A 14,755-nucleotide genomic window follows, 5' to 3' on the forward strand; every position below is an offset into this window, starting at 1 on the left:
TTTAAAGCACTAAACTGTCAAATCTTTGTGGCTCTAATTACTGTTCCTTAGTCATATAGAGAGAGTCACTAATCATTTCTTCCTCCAAGGAATTTTCAGCTCTAATCCTATTTTCCACTCAAATTCTACATGATTGCCAGATTGGAGTCAAAAATCAAATCCACTTCCAGTGAAGAGAGACTCAAAAGAACAGTGGTTCAAACAAAATACCAGAGAGAATACATGAACTTTTTATTCTCTCTTTATTAATTTAAAATCTACAATTTTATGAGGATAATGCAAAAAAAATTATTTTGAGTCATTATAACTAAATATAGGGAACATATCTCTACTCATGTTACTTTTTTTTTTTTTTTAAGTTGCTCTCAGGGCAAAGCAGCTAGGTTTCTTCTACAGTTCTTTTTTTAGACAAACAGTATACACAACACCTAAAGATTCAGCAAAGACCCATCGCCCTCAAGATACAGTACAGAATCCTTACCGTGGTCTGTCTACAAGGTTCTAAATTATCCTACTGGAGTAGAACACACTTTCCCCCACTCCTAGGGTGTAGGCTAAGCTGCTCCAACATACAGACCCCAAAACTGAGTGGCTCAAATAAGATCAAAGTTGATTAATCTCTCACATAACAGATTAAAAGTATGCAGGTGGTCAGTGGTCCAGGGTTCATGGGGAGCTCAATCTATGAGGTCATCCAGTGACTCAAGTACTTTCTATCATATTGCTCCTTCTCCCTGTTAAGTCATTCTCCTCATCCATATGGTCAGAGCTCACTCGCCACCAATCTCCTTGTGTTCCAACCTGTAGGCAGGGAAGTAGGCAAATAGCTTTCTTTAAAAGATGCACTGCAGGATGAGTTTCCCAGGAAACAGTCTCTGAGATGGGGATTAGTGTGCAGGAGGTTCATTTGGGAGTACTCCTGAGATTGACACCTATAGAGGGTGAAAAAAAAGGAAGCAGAATTGGGCAGGGGGAGAAATTAAGTTGCAGGACAATCACAAGGTCTCAACTGACCCCATAGGGAACACCGAAGCAGAGATGGCCCTTAGAGTTGGGATGGGAACTTGGATCTTTATGTCCCTTGACCAGTTATTGTTTTTAAGCTGCTCCAGGAACGGGGCATGGCTTTGGATGAGTCATCCCTTTTCAACCGAGGCAATTCCCAAAGATGACTGTCAGCCAACAACCTTCCAGATGGCTAGATAGCAGCACAGCACAGCATCCATGACAGGATGTAACCTGGAAGGTACTCAAACCCTTTCAACTTACATATCATTATTTAAATGTCTAGAATGGCCACCATAGCTGCAAAGTTGAGTAGGAAATACAGTATCTAGCGAGGAGGCCATATGCCTAGCTATGACTAAAAAGAAGAAAGGGAGATTGGATACTGTGGAACAATCATAAGAGGGAAGGAAAATCATTGTTCAGCTTATTGACTATTTTAAATCAAAAACCACGGAACAATCATAAGAGGGAAGGAAAATCATCGCTTCAGTTTGTTCAGCTTATTGACTATTTTAAATCAAAAACCATTTTATTTAGGAAGCTACCCACAAAACCCAGAGGCAGAAAGAGCTAAAAATGGGGCAAGAACAACTGAGAGGTTGCTCATATCCAGTGATGTTCCTTGGGTGGTGATGACTACACCAAACTTAGCTAGATTTTAGAATGAGCCATCACTGACTCCCCAGAGCTCTATAGGAAGAGGTTCCTATGAACAACTTCCAGTCAGCTCCCCAAGCCACAAGCAGAACTAAATAAAGCAATATCGCATGAAAGGCCCAACTTTGAGCTCTGTCTATATTCACCTCTGGGATTAGATGCTTTTCTAAGACCTGCTACATTATCAGAACAGGTCACTTAAGGTAGAGGATAAAATATACTGAAATATGATTCTACTTCTACAAAGAAAACCATTATATTGACCGAAATCATACACAAATCAGATAGCATTAATACAAATTTATCACTTCCTGTTAGTGGTACTTAAATTTTCAACTTAATAATGGTTTACAGAAAGAAAGGAAACTAAAAGTTTGAGTGCCTGACTGGACCAGGGATTAGAACCTAACATAAAAGCTGCCAGCTATAGGCTGAACATAAGGAAGTCAGCACCTCTGAAGAAGCCAGGTAATGAAACGCTTACCAACAGCAGCACTGTATTAGATGTTGTGGGACTAACCAACCAACCAATCTTCTCGTGCTGTTGGAATAAGACAGAGAAAGGAGCCAGTATGCAGTAACAGGAAACTCATAGTAAAACTATAGAGACAAAAACTTCTAGAATGATTTATAGGATCCTAGAAGCGATTTTGTCAATTCCCAGGGGCAAATTCTAACCACAGTTTGAAGCTAAAAAGCTTATGAAACATCAGGTCTTCTTACTTCCATAGCCCTCCCCCACAAGGTTATGGTTTCCTAGGTTTCCCTTTGCCCCAGCAACCTGACCTCCAGCATCCAGCACTTGAGGCAATCTGAGTGTCTCCACAACTAATAAATAGACCTAATTAGAATGTCTCCATCCCCATCTACAAAAAGATCCAGATTCACAACTTAGAAAATTTCATTCTACTGAAGTAGTGGTGTTAATGTCTTCAGATTAAAAGGTAACTTTAGAAATCTCCACACATCTGACTGGGGATGTCACACAGTTTTTCCCCTGGACCCTCATCAAGGAATCCTCCTTACTGCACTCGACTCCGCCAGAGAACCTCTCTCTTCTCCCTTCTGGCTTTGTCCCCATCCTCTTTTACAACCAGTGCTGGAATACAGTGGACTTCTTAGCTGCATACAGGCATGGCTGTGGGGATCCTCAAAATGGGAAAAGTTTCTGCCCTCCCTCCCCCCCCAAAAAAGTGTTTAATTTCTTAATTTCTGAGGAGTCTTTCTAGGACCCTGTATAATGATGTTTTGAGAACAAAGAGATATCACCATGAAGGGCCTTACATGGAGCCCCATCTATGTACACCTCTGGGATTTAGCCATAGCCAAGCACATTGGCTAGCTGGTAGTGATGGCCTGCCCAAAGTGTGTTTGCACTAGGCACTATAGAATAACGATTAAGAAGGCATGCTCCAGAATTCCACGTCTGGGTTTAAACCTCAGCTCTGCCACCTATTGGCAGCGTGGCCTCCGAAAACTCAAGTATCTTTCCCAAATCTCCCTCTCCTCATGTGTAAAAGAGGCATAATGAAAGTATCTGCTTCTTGGGGCTATTGTAAGAATTAAGTGAGATAAAATTAGGTCTTGGCACAGGGCCGAAAACGTAATAAACACCCAATAAATGATAACTGCACTGCCTGTCTGCCTCTTGGACCAGAGGAGTTGTGTTTGGGGCCAGGACAACCCTTCTCTGGACAATACTGCATGCCCAGTGCCAACTTTTGCCTCACTGACTCTTCCAGTGCCACCCATTCCCAAATGTCAGTATTTGACCAATTCCCTTTGACTGACACAGTCTTTTCTTAAATGTGTTTAAATCCTTCATCAAAACAGATAAAAGTTAAGTGTCTGTACTTTATAAGGTGTGGCTGCATACTGGGTTACCGATTATGTGTGCTCAGCTGGCAAATGGCAATTTTCTTTCATAGCTTAATTCTTGGGGTCACCCCATTGTTGCCTTCCTCCCATGTAACACCTACACTGTAGTCTTAAAATGTCATTTTGTTTTATTTCATTTCATTTTTATTTTCTGTGTTCTTTTGAATGTCTCCACTGATTTTGTTTGAGTGGGATTGCTCTGAGAAAGGTTATTTTTAGCATACATTGAATCAAGTAAGATGAAATCTTATATCGAATTTAACTGCCATAGTCAGCTTTATTATATCAAAGGTAGGAAGGTTCTTTCCCCATGACCATTTCTATTTCAGAGACAAGACCGTGTCCATAAATGATGAACAAATATACATATATTATTACTACTGGCTCTATAAGTTGGTCACTAAAGTAGTGCAAAGTGAGATAATAGGTTTTCATTTCCCCTTTTCCTAATAGTCATTGCTTGTTAGTGGTTTGTACCACTAGCAGCTACTAAAAACCCCAAACATGGAAAAATGGCTTCTAATTCCAACCTTGGATGAACCGATTGCAAGAGGATAGATTAATCCATTCCACATTCTCCATGCTGCCATTAACAAAGAAGACTAAAGAGCAAGTGCAATAGTTGCCATTTCCAGATTTCGATCTTCTATTTGCTCTAATCATTTTAGTTTTATTTATTGACCTATTCAACTATTATTTTATTTATTTCTACCTAATTTGTTCCACAGAGTGCTTAAGATGGATGACAAGAACACAAGATGAAAATCAGGTTCAGGATTAAATAAAAATAACCGTTAGATGGTCAAAGTGGGAGGAAAGAGTTAAAACATAAAGGATAGTAGTTCCTACACAATTATTAAATTGGAGGCCAATGTTTGGGCTGGGCTTCCTGGTGGCAAAAACAAAAATGAAAATATAATAGATACAATATTAGCTATTACCCATACAGAAAATCTCTCAAAATAAACAAAGCTTTTTCTTGGCACTTGGATCTGAAAGAAATTTCTTAAATCTTTACAAAAGAAAAACTCAGTGATGTGGTTGACACAATCCCACAAGATAATCTTGCCAGTGCAAACCAACAGAACTTTGTATTTATTGGGAGATATTTTTCCTATTCCATTTCTTCTCTCTATAGTTTCTGAACAGTATATCCTGTCCATTTTTCCAGATGTTAGCACAAATATTTTAATATTTAACAAAATCTAAGCTTAATCAGTCTTTTTTATCTACTCCTGAAAAATACAATGACATTATAAGACTGTATCAAATTGCTTCTCTCCCAAATTTATAGTTATAATACCTTTAGGGGTGCCTTGATTTTCAATTCTGCAAATTTAACATCATTGTTATTGTTTTATATGACCAATGTTTACATTTACTTATAAATGTCTTTGCTCACTATTTCTTCTTGCATTTCAGACTTGCAATTTGAGTTCATTTTCCCTGAGTCTGAAGTATATTCTCTAGAATTTCCTTTTGTGAGGATTTATACTCAATTTTGTCTTAAAACATCTTATATATTATTCCTATTCTTAAAAGATTGTTTTGTTAATGGTATAGTTTTGAACTGATAATTATTTTATTCTTAGCACATTATCGATAATATTCTATATCAACTGGCTTCTATTAATACTGTTGAAAACAGCGCTTCACTCAATTTTTTTAATTTGAGGTGATTTGTCTTTTCTCTTGGCTTTCAAACTACCCAGTTGAAATATAGTCATCTCAATGCCAAAAAGTACTCCATCAAGCCAATGTTTTTCCCTAATTTATGGAGCTGATTTATTCAAGTCATTTTAAATTCATGTTTCTACATTCTATCATAGATAGATATAGATAGAGATATAGAGAGAGAAAGAAAGAGACTAGATCATGAAAGAACATCTTCTCAATAAGTCATAAATACCTTTTATAACAACAGTGAAATTAGCCCTGTTGACAAGTGCAATGCCTCGTTTTTTAAATTTGCTTATTTAAGGAGCAGACCACTAAAGCCAATATCTTTCATGTATTCTTTTTTATTGTGGTGGACCTGGATGCTCCAGACCAAGCTACTTTTTAAATTTGCTTATTTAAAGAGCAGACCACTAAAGCCAATATCTTTCATGTATTCTTTTTTATTGTGGTGGACCTGGATGCTCCAGATCAAGCTACTCTATGAGGATGTGACACAAGCCTTCATTTAAGGACGAGGGTAAACCCTTTCCCTAGAGAGCTGAGCAGATCACCATCAACATCCTCAGTTGCATGAACACCAGCCTCAACTGATGAACTGGAATATTTAAGAAAAATAGAGAAAGAAAGGAAAAGTGAAAAAAAAAATTCTGCAAAAAGCAAATCTCAGAATCATAACATTCCATGGTATCCCACAGTCCCTGACTATAGCAAAAGAATTATTCTCCAGTGCCAATGACAGGTTATTTTTATTCTGGGACCTTCTTTGGCCAGAACTAGCCCGCCAAATGCCCTATTTTTCTGATTTATATGTTGGCCACCATATCTAGCTGGACCCACACACATATACAGTTTCTCAGGAGTGATATTATTGTGGGTCTATATGTAGTAACACATCCTCCGCCTCGATTTGTGAGATCAATTTTTGCCCTAGGTTACCAAGGCAGCCAAAAGCATTAATTCTGCTTGTAGTCAGGGTAATTAAAATTTCCTCTAAGTCCTGCTGTCCCTCCCTTTATTTTCACAAGAGGGTTGGGCGACCCCTCCCTAAGAGAATATGCTCTACTTGTTCAAAGATTGTCAAGGCAACCTACTGCTTCCTCACTTACTCTCATTTAGGCTTTGGATAATAATAGATTAACAAACTCAATTACAAATGGAAATACCTGAACCCCATGAGAGAGAGAGAGAGAGGGAGGGAGGGAGAGAGAATGAACAACTATGTGCCTGTGCCAGGCACTAATTTAAACGTTTTTATTTTTTCTCTCACAAAACGAGTGCTATTGGCATTTCCGCTCACCATTGTCTTTTCATCTTACAAATAACACTCCAGTCTAAGGAACCAGAGACATTAAATAACTTCCCAAGGGCACACAGTGATGGAGCCAGGATCGAAGCCAGACGGTATGGCTACAGAGCCTGATACATCATAGGCCCTTTTCAGAAATGTTTCAAATTCACACATCCTGGAAGTTGGCTTCAAGTCTCCAAGGTCAGAGCCCCAACTTAGGAATGAACAACCACTGTTCACTGAGAGCCACACTATGTCAGGCATCATCCCAGAGCTAGTTCTCACACAGCTCACAAGGTAGGTGTCATTCTCATTTCTCAGTAAGGAAATGGAGACAACACCTGCTCCCCCAACAATAGTTTACGGGACCTCCCCAAAGCCATACACCTAGTAAATGACTGGGAGGGGTTTCAAACCCAGGTGTGGCTCCACCCTGCCACTTCTTCAGAACAGCCACAGCATTCCTCCACAGGACAAGGCTAGGTCATGATATATTGTGTTGGTGACCATGACCATTTTTGCAATGGTCTTTAAAAAGTACAGAGAAAGAAAAAGCAAATACGAGAAAACTGAGTGTTTGGTTTCACGTTATATATTAGAAGGGAGTAAATTAAATTGACAACAACAAATTCAATCTTATAGCCTCTCTTCACTTAGTCTGCCCAGGAAGCAGGGTTTTCTGCATTGAGCAGACCTCGTTCTCTCTAAGACAGGGCAGCAGAGTAGAAGGGTGCTGGGCCTAGGGTCAGAGACCTGAGTCTGAGTCCAAACTATGACATTTCCTTGAGAAGGTTGTTCAACCTCCCCGACTCTTAGTTTTCTAGTCTGTACAGTGGGAATAATAACCATCCTATCTTATTTCAATTGTTGTGAAGATTAAATAGATCAAATATAAGACAAGGCTCTATACCTGAGATATTTAAAGTTAATTACTAGTATTATGTCAGTTACTGAGACGCCTCCACAGAAAAGAGAAAAAGATGGTGTGTGTGTATGTGTGTGCATGAGCATGCATGCACGTGTCTGTACTTATGCATGTACATGCACAGATATGCATGCATGAATATGTGTATAAACACATATTTAACTAAGTTATATTGTGCAAATGAGTATTTTAAAAAACTAGTGAAAATCTCACAGGAAAAACCCGATGAAGTGTGCTAGGGCAACCCTGCAGGCTTCTGATTTTAGCTGCTTAACTCCGATGTGCAGACAATGCTGAAAAATCGCTGCTGTGACCAAGATAAGAGGAGCAAATAGCCCCTCAGAAAGCGAGCACCATAGGCCGCATGACCCCACGAGCAACTTCAGGGAGCTACAATGGATACACTAGCTTCACCCAGAGGGCCCTGAGAAATGAACTCTTACATTCCAGGGAGCATGGGAGCAGGGTGGGGTAAAAGATGGAGGTATTAAATGGGGTGTGGCCCCCTGACAGGTTCTTCACAAGGAATCAGCACTCAGTGTTCCTGGACACAATAAGCTCAACCCTGAGGAACCCTTTGCTGCCTTCACACCCTTCCTTCCTAGGTCCTCGCACATTCCCACTTCTCTCTTTCTGTTCTGTCACGTTTGCTCACCTCTGGCTTTTCTGCTAAAACTTTCACTTTACTGGATTTGTCACATCTACGTTTCTTTCTCTCTGGTCAATCTTTAAATGCAGCAGCCAAAACAATCAACATCACTAGCAATTATATCCACACTCGGAATTACTTTTCTGAAAGAACATGCCAGCACTCCACAAGGAAATCTCTTTCTGAGAATTATGTAGGTCAGAATTTCGTTTTTAACTGACATATGTGATAAAACACATTATATACCAATGAAATTTAATGTTCAAATGGAAGAATAAAATATGTTTGTAGTTCACATTTCCCTAGATCTATATAAAAGGGATCACATTTTTATTAGTTTTTTTCAAATCAGTAACCAACTCCCTCCCATTTCTCTTGAGATTGAAATGAAGCTGGCCCATTTTAATACCACCGGAAAAATATTGTACCTAAAGAAAGGAAAGAGAGGAATAGTAGATTTAGTGTTTATTAGTTTGTGGTATTAGGAAGCCAGATGTAGCTCTAATGTCCTGTGCTTCTCAAATCCTAGGTCTAAGTAGAAAATAGGTGAGTAAAGAATGGAATATCAGCAACAGAAAGAGTCCACTAATGTTTGCTTTCTCTTCCCATAAGCTTTTCTGCTTAACAAGTAAGTCTAACGTAATGGGTAGGATTGCCAGATGTATGGTGTAGAATAGAGGTCAACAACTTTTTCTATAAAAGGCCGGAGAGTAAATATTTTAGGCCTTCGCAGGCCATATCATCTCTGTTGCAACCATTCAACTTTGTGGTTATTGCCACAAAAGCAGCCATAGACAAGGGATCATGGCTACATTCAAATAAAACTTTATAGACCTTGAAATTTGAATTTCACATAATTTTCAGACATCGGAAATCATATTAAAAAAAATTTTCCCAACCATTTACTAATGTAAAAACTATTGCTAGCTTGCTGACCCTACAAAAACAGACAGTGGGCCAAATTTGGCCCATGGGTCACAGTATGCCCTGGTCTAGAACTTTATATACTGAGAGTATTCTAAACTTGAAATTGAAGTTTTTGTCTTTTTTTGCCCATTCGCTTTTCCCTAAATCTGTTACTTTTTCCTCACATCCTCCCTCCTATTCTGATTTACCAGCACATCACTTCCCATCTACCTTCATCTATTTGTGTTTTGTTTTTTTGTTTTTATTTGTTTGTTTTGTTTTGTGTTCTGTGAGCCTCACAAAAGAATAAGGACCACTTGCCAAAGACCCAACTGTAAGCACCCAGCCCTGCAGTGGGTACTAACAAAGTAAAAGACACAGAGCCTGTGGCTGACCATGCTGACACAGCCAGTTATCCATACAGTCCACTCTCATAGTCTACTCAGACAAGCAGATGATACAAACAATATGATAGGGGCTGTAATAGACATGTGTCCTAAGAAATAGGACAGAAAGAGGTCAAAAACATCAGTTGTCACTTTCTCACCCTTCCTGGCAGACAAGATGTGGGTATGTCTGTGACCCCCTCTTAGACAGTAAGACCTGAGGAGAAGTCTGTTTGGGTGTTTCTGGGATTGGTTTTCCTCACTATGGGGCGGGGAGGGAGGGAGGGAGAGATGGGGAGACAGGGAGAGAGAGGGAGAGGGAGAGGGAGAGAGGAAGGAAAGAAGGAAGGAAGGAAGGAAGGAGGAAGGAAGGAAGGAAGCAAGGAAGGAAGGAAGGAAGGAAGGAAGGAAGGAAGGAAGGAAGGAAGGAAGGAAGGGAGAAAGGGAGGGAGGGGGGAAAAGGAAGGAAGGAAGGAAGGAAAGAAAGAAGGAAGGAAGGAAGCAAGGAAGCAAAGAAGGAAGCAAAGAAGGAAGCAAAGAAGGAAAAAAAGAAAAAGAAAAAAAGCAGAAGCCCAGCCCTCTCCTTGCTCTTTGCTTTTGGATGCTGTCCTACAAAGATATGTTTAGAGCTGCAGCGGCCATCTTGCAGCCAAGGGGGAAGTCCAAGAGCTGATCCAGAGGCATTATGTTGTTAATTCACTGCACCACCCCTGCAGCTCTCTCCCTCCGGACTTCATGTTATAGGAGATAATGAACTCCAAGATGGGAATTCTGTTACTGTTACACAGACAGCATTCATTCTTGTGAAGCTTATATTGTTAGTGGGGTAATGGAACACATAAAATGAGACACTTGAGAGGAAAACACAAAGTATACTTTTAGCGCCCCTTGATTAAGCCTTAGTCCATCTACATCAAAATACTTTCATATCTCTCTAAGTAGTTACTGGCCTATCTCTACCTTCCACTTCACAGACAAGCTTCTTGAAAGTTATTTTACTTTTATCATTACCCTTACTATCTCAACTTCTTTTTCTGTCATCCTCACTCCTCAAAAGGAAGTACTCTGCCTTTCTTTCACCTACATACTCTGCTTTCAACAGAGCCACCAATGACTTCTGTGTTGATAAACTCAAACAGTTTTTACTTCTTGTTTGATCTCTCCACAGTGTTGATACTATTCACCAGGCCTCCCTGACACCGTACTTTCCTGGTTTTTCTTTTCCATCTTTCCTTCTTTGTTGCTGGCTTCTCCTTCTCTACTGGTGTCTGAATGTTAGTGTGCTTCAGTGTGCTTTCCTCACCTTACACACTCTTCTTAGGCAGTCTTTTCTACACCTATGGCTTTAGTTGCTACCTATAAATTAATGACATCTATACCTATAAACCTCTCTCCTGTGTTACAGACCATGTAACTAAATGCCCGATGGACAGCTCCATTTGAATGTATGGAAGGTGCCTTAAATTCAACATGGCCAAGCAAAATCATCATCTACCCCTCATATCTCAGTGAATGGCATTACAATCGCCAAGCTGCCCAGGTCAGAACTCCAGACGTCGTCTTGACATCTCCCTCCATGGTCTTGCACATAACATGCACTCTCTCTGCTTGAAATGTTCTTCCTTTACTTTGTCACAATAAGAATGACTCCTTGCCCCTCATGACCCAGATAAAAAGCCAGCTGTTCTAGGAAGCCTTTTCTAACTCTAACTACAAAGTGCTTTCTCTTTAGCAGTTCCTTATTTCTTAGGACACATGTCTATTACAGCCTTTATCATATTGTTTATATCATCTGCTTGTCTGGGTAGACTATGAGCTGGAGAACAAGAAATGTGTCTCATTCATCTTTGTATATCCATTGTCTAACACAGTGTTAGGCATATTCTAGAAGACTCAATAAATATTTGTTGAATGAACTAATAAATGGACACATAGTAATTATTTGTTAAATAACCGATTACATTAACAATTTAAAAACTCTAAGATCTTATGCCTGATAAGCAAATATATACTTTCTAACACAACACTTTTGTCAACGATTGGATAGCAAACCCACATAATTTTTAAATTTAGAGTTGGAAAAACTGCATATATCTAGCCAAGCTGCTTTATGAATGTGTTAAGACTCATTTGTAATTAGCAGTACCAATTTTCCTGTTGACAGTTAACTACTAAAATCCTTCATGTGTTAGTTCTTTTACTTAGGTTAAACATGCTCTCTAGGAATTCAAGTAATATTATTCATTTACTTACAAACATTTTTTTCCTCATAGATGAACTTCAATCCAATTCAAATCAAATTAACCCGAATTCTAAACTCCTTTTACCCAAATAAATAGAATTTTAGCATATTTCACAAGTTTGCTTTATATTTTATTATTTCATTGAACTCTGTATCATATTTCTTTATTTTATTTTAGGCAAGGCAACCCTTGGTTGACCTCACAGATTGCAAGAACCCTGTCAGCTTACAATCTCTTATTTTTTACGCCTATAGCACCTGGTCTTCCTAGGTGGTCTCCCATCCAAGTACTAACCAGGCATGACCCTGCTTAGCTTCCTAGATAAGACGGGATCGGGCGTGTTCAGGGTGGCATGGCCGAAGACGCATCATATTACTTTAGCAAATACATTTAGACATCTGGTACCAAGCTGGGGATTTTTCTGGCACAATAATCATTGTTATCACTAGACATTGCAGGAACCACCATGTGGATGGATTAATGTACTGTTTAGTGAAGGAGAGCAGTTACTTTAAAAATTGATAGTTGTCAAAACTCTCCCTGGACTTCTAGTTTGGTAGACATAATTATTAATTATAATTAATGTTCTCACAATTACATTTCTGGTTATTTTTCTAAGGAATTTTTACATACTATTTAATAAAGTATATTAAAGAAGCTTAATGAGAGTTTTTAAATAGTCCACTTGACCTTTAGTGAGACTGAAATTGAGTGACTATACACTTTTCTTGCTTCACTAATCTTCAGTGCTTATTGCTAAAGCAAAATATTGTTTAAATTCTGAAAAAAGTTTTTACTTTTAATTGCACATAAGCAAAAGTCCCCTTGTTTCATTTACTTGGCCCTTATTTGTGCTAACTAGTTGCTAGAGAAGCTATTTTCCTGTCACTTTATTTAGCACTTTCCTTTGTTATTAACACGAAACTAAATAGTAGCCCCAAATCTACATTTTCAGCACTGTGGCGTTAATGTCATGAAACGTTAGAGTGTAAGCCATATTTCCTCTAAACCATTTTTAAATATTAGTTATTATTTTCCATTTTTATTCCCTTCAAGAATTCAAATGGAAAACTTGACAAATGATAACTTTATATAAATATCAATTAACAAATATTTGTAAAACTTCTATCTAGTTATGCCAAAACAGCAGTGTGTAATATGAGTAACTTCTCCCACTTCTCAAGAACAGAAGGAATAGGAGCAGGATGGGTATCCCCATACTCAGAACTGGGTGTGAATGTCAAGATTGATGATGATGCCACACATGCAGCAAAAGGGTTTGGAAAGGTTTTTTAACTCATGTGAAGATTTCTGGAGAGAACAGGATGGTCTGAAAATGGCTTGAGAGATCAGGGAAAGGAGAATGGCTTTGGGGTTTTTATGGCAGTTAGGGGTTGGAGCTGGGATGAGGGTTCCTCTGCATGGCCTGTGGATCACACAGTTTGAACATCCTGCAGGCACCAAAGGAAGGAGCACAGTAGGCTATCAGCTTGGTCAGATTTGGGGCCGACGCAAGGGGTGTGGCAAAGCTTGAAAGCTGTCAGCAAACATCAAAAATGGTGTCATACTCTGTATTACAATAGTTAGAAATGGAAGGAAACCTAGTATATCAGTTATCTATTGCTACAATAATATTAAATAACAAAACCCCAAAATCTTAATGGCATACAAAAATAAATGTTTATTGCTCACTTGTCTAGAGCAACCGAAATAACTCTGCTGATCTTGCCTGAACTCACCTATCTAAGTCAGCTGTCAGCTGATCCCAGGCAGTTCTGCCTGTGTGACTCTGGTGACCCAGCTCTGCTCCACGTCTCTCATTCCCCAACAGGCTAGCATAGCCATGGCAAAGGCAGAGGTGCAAGAAGAATTAAGCCCAGTCGCACAAGCACTTTTTAAGCTTCTGCTGGTGGCACTTCTGCTAAAGTCCTTCTGTCTAAGTAAGTTACATAGTCACGCTAGAAATATGTACACCCTTTGTCTCTTCAGTTCTCTCTCATATGTAGATATATGATGCCCCACTACATACAGTGACTTTAGTGTAATGTGACATTAAATGAATCCTGGATTAGAACTATATTAGACCTCAAATGGAAGAGAGTTGGGAAGATAGCTCGTAAATCTCCAAGTCATTAGCTGTAAATGGAATCATCATTGGTGAGAGGTTACTGTAGCACAGTTTGGGAATAAGCTTCTTAAACTTTGAGAGAAATTCTTTGAGACATAAAGATGAAGATAAAAATACTTTGCTGAATCTCCTCCGTTAGGCAAGATTGTTTCAGAGGGGAAAGTTTGCCGCTGTTCTGAACTATTTTTTTCTTCTAGTTAATCCACATTATCTTTAGGGGACTTTGCCAGGAGGAAAACTAATTCCTTATGTTCTTTCCCTCTTTTTCATGTCCTACTCCCATACCTTTAAACAGTCACACGGGATATTTTGGGAGTGCTGAACAGAAGTGAGCAGACAAAAACTGAGTTGAAATTAATTGAAAATAAATTCTCCATAAAGCACCACTCTCCTATAAATGGCTCTGTCCGGATGGATTCCTTGAGATGTGTTTTATTTCCATTAAAAACATAAAAGCTTTCAAATGTTCATTGTTTATGTCTCAAAACTTGATGGAAAAATATTCAACATTTGAGATATTCAAGAAAAGCTTGACGTAATGAAGGAAACCAATGGCTCTCTGGACCAATTTACGGGGGAGACGTTCCTGGAGAGCCTCCGCGTTCCTTCAGAAGGGAACCCGAAATGGGCGTGAAAAGCCTGTCCAAACGATGTCCTTTTTCTAAAACTAAAGGAGTACCAGGTTGAGGGGCGAGGGAGAACTGGCGGTGCCAAAGCTAGCAGGTCAGGGTCACTTTCTTCCTCTTTTCGCCTCTTTCTTCTCCTTCATCTCCACCCTGTCCTCCTTTGCGCCTCTCGCATAGTCCTCACTTTCTCACCAGCCCCCTGCCGCCCCGCCTCTCTTTTCCCTCCTAAGACCCTTCGCCGTCCCCGCCCGCCTCCACGCCCACCCGAGGACTGGGTGGGGTCCGAGGCTCCTGCGCGTCCCCACACTCAAGCCTCCCTCTCCGCCGCCTCCAATCTTCCCAGCAAAAAGGGGATCCCAGCCAAAGGGGCCGCCCCGGCCT

General features: G+C 39.6%; 1 pseudogene; it reads right to left on the reverse strand.

Moving 5' to 3' along the window:
* Nucleotides 1-11,865: 11,865 nt before the first annotated feature.
* Nucleotides 11,866-11,984, reverse strand: LOC112480881 (annotated as a pseudogene).
* Nucleotides 11,985-14,755: the final 2,771 nt, after the last annotated feature.

This window comes from Pteropus alecto, unplaced genomic scaffold (genome assembly GCF_000325575.1).
Source record: "Pteropus alecto unplaced genomic scaffold, ASM32557v1 scaffold20, whole genome shotgun sequence".
NCBI classification, from domain to species: Eukaryota; Metazoa; Chordata; class Mammalia; order Chiroptera; family Pteropodidae; genus Pteropus; species Pteropus alecto.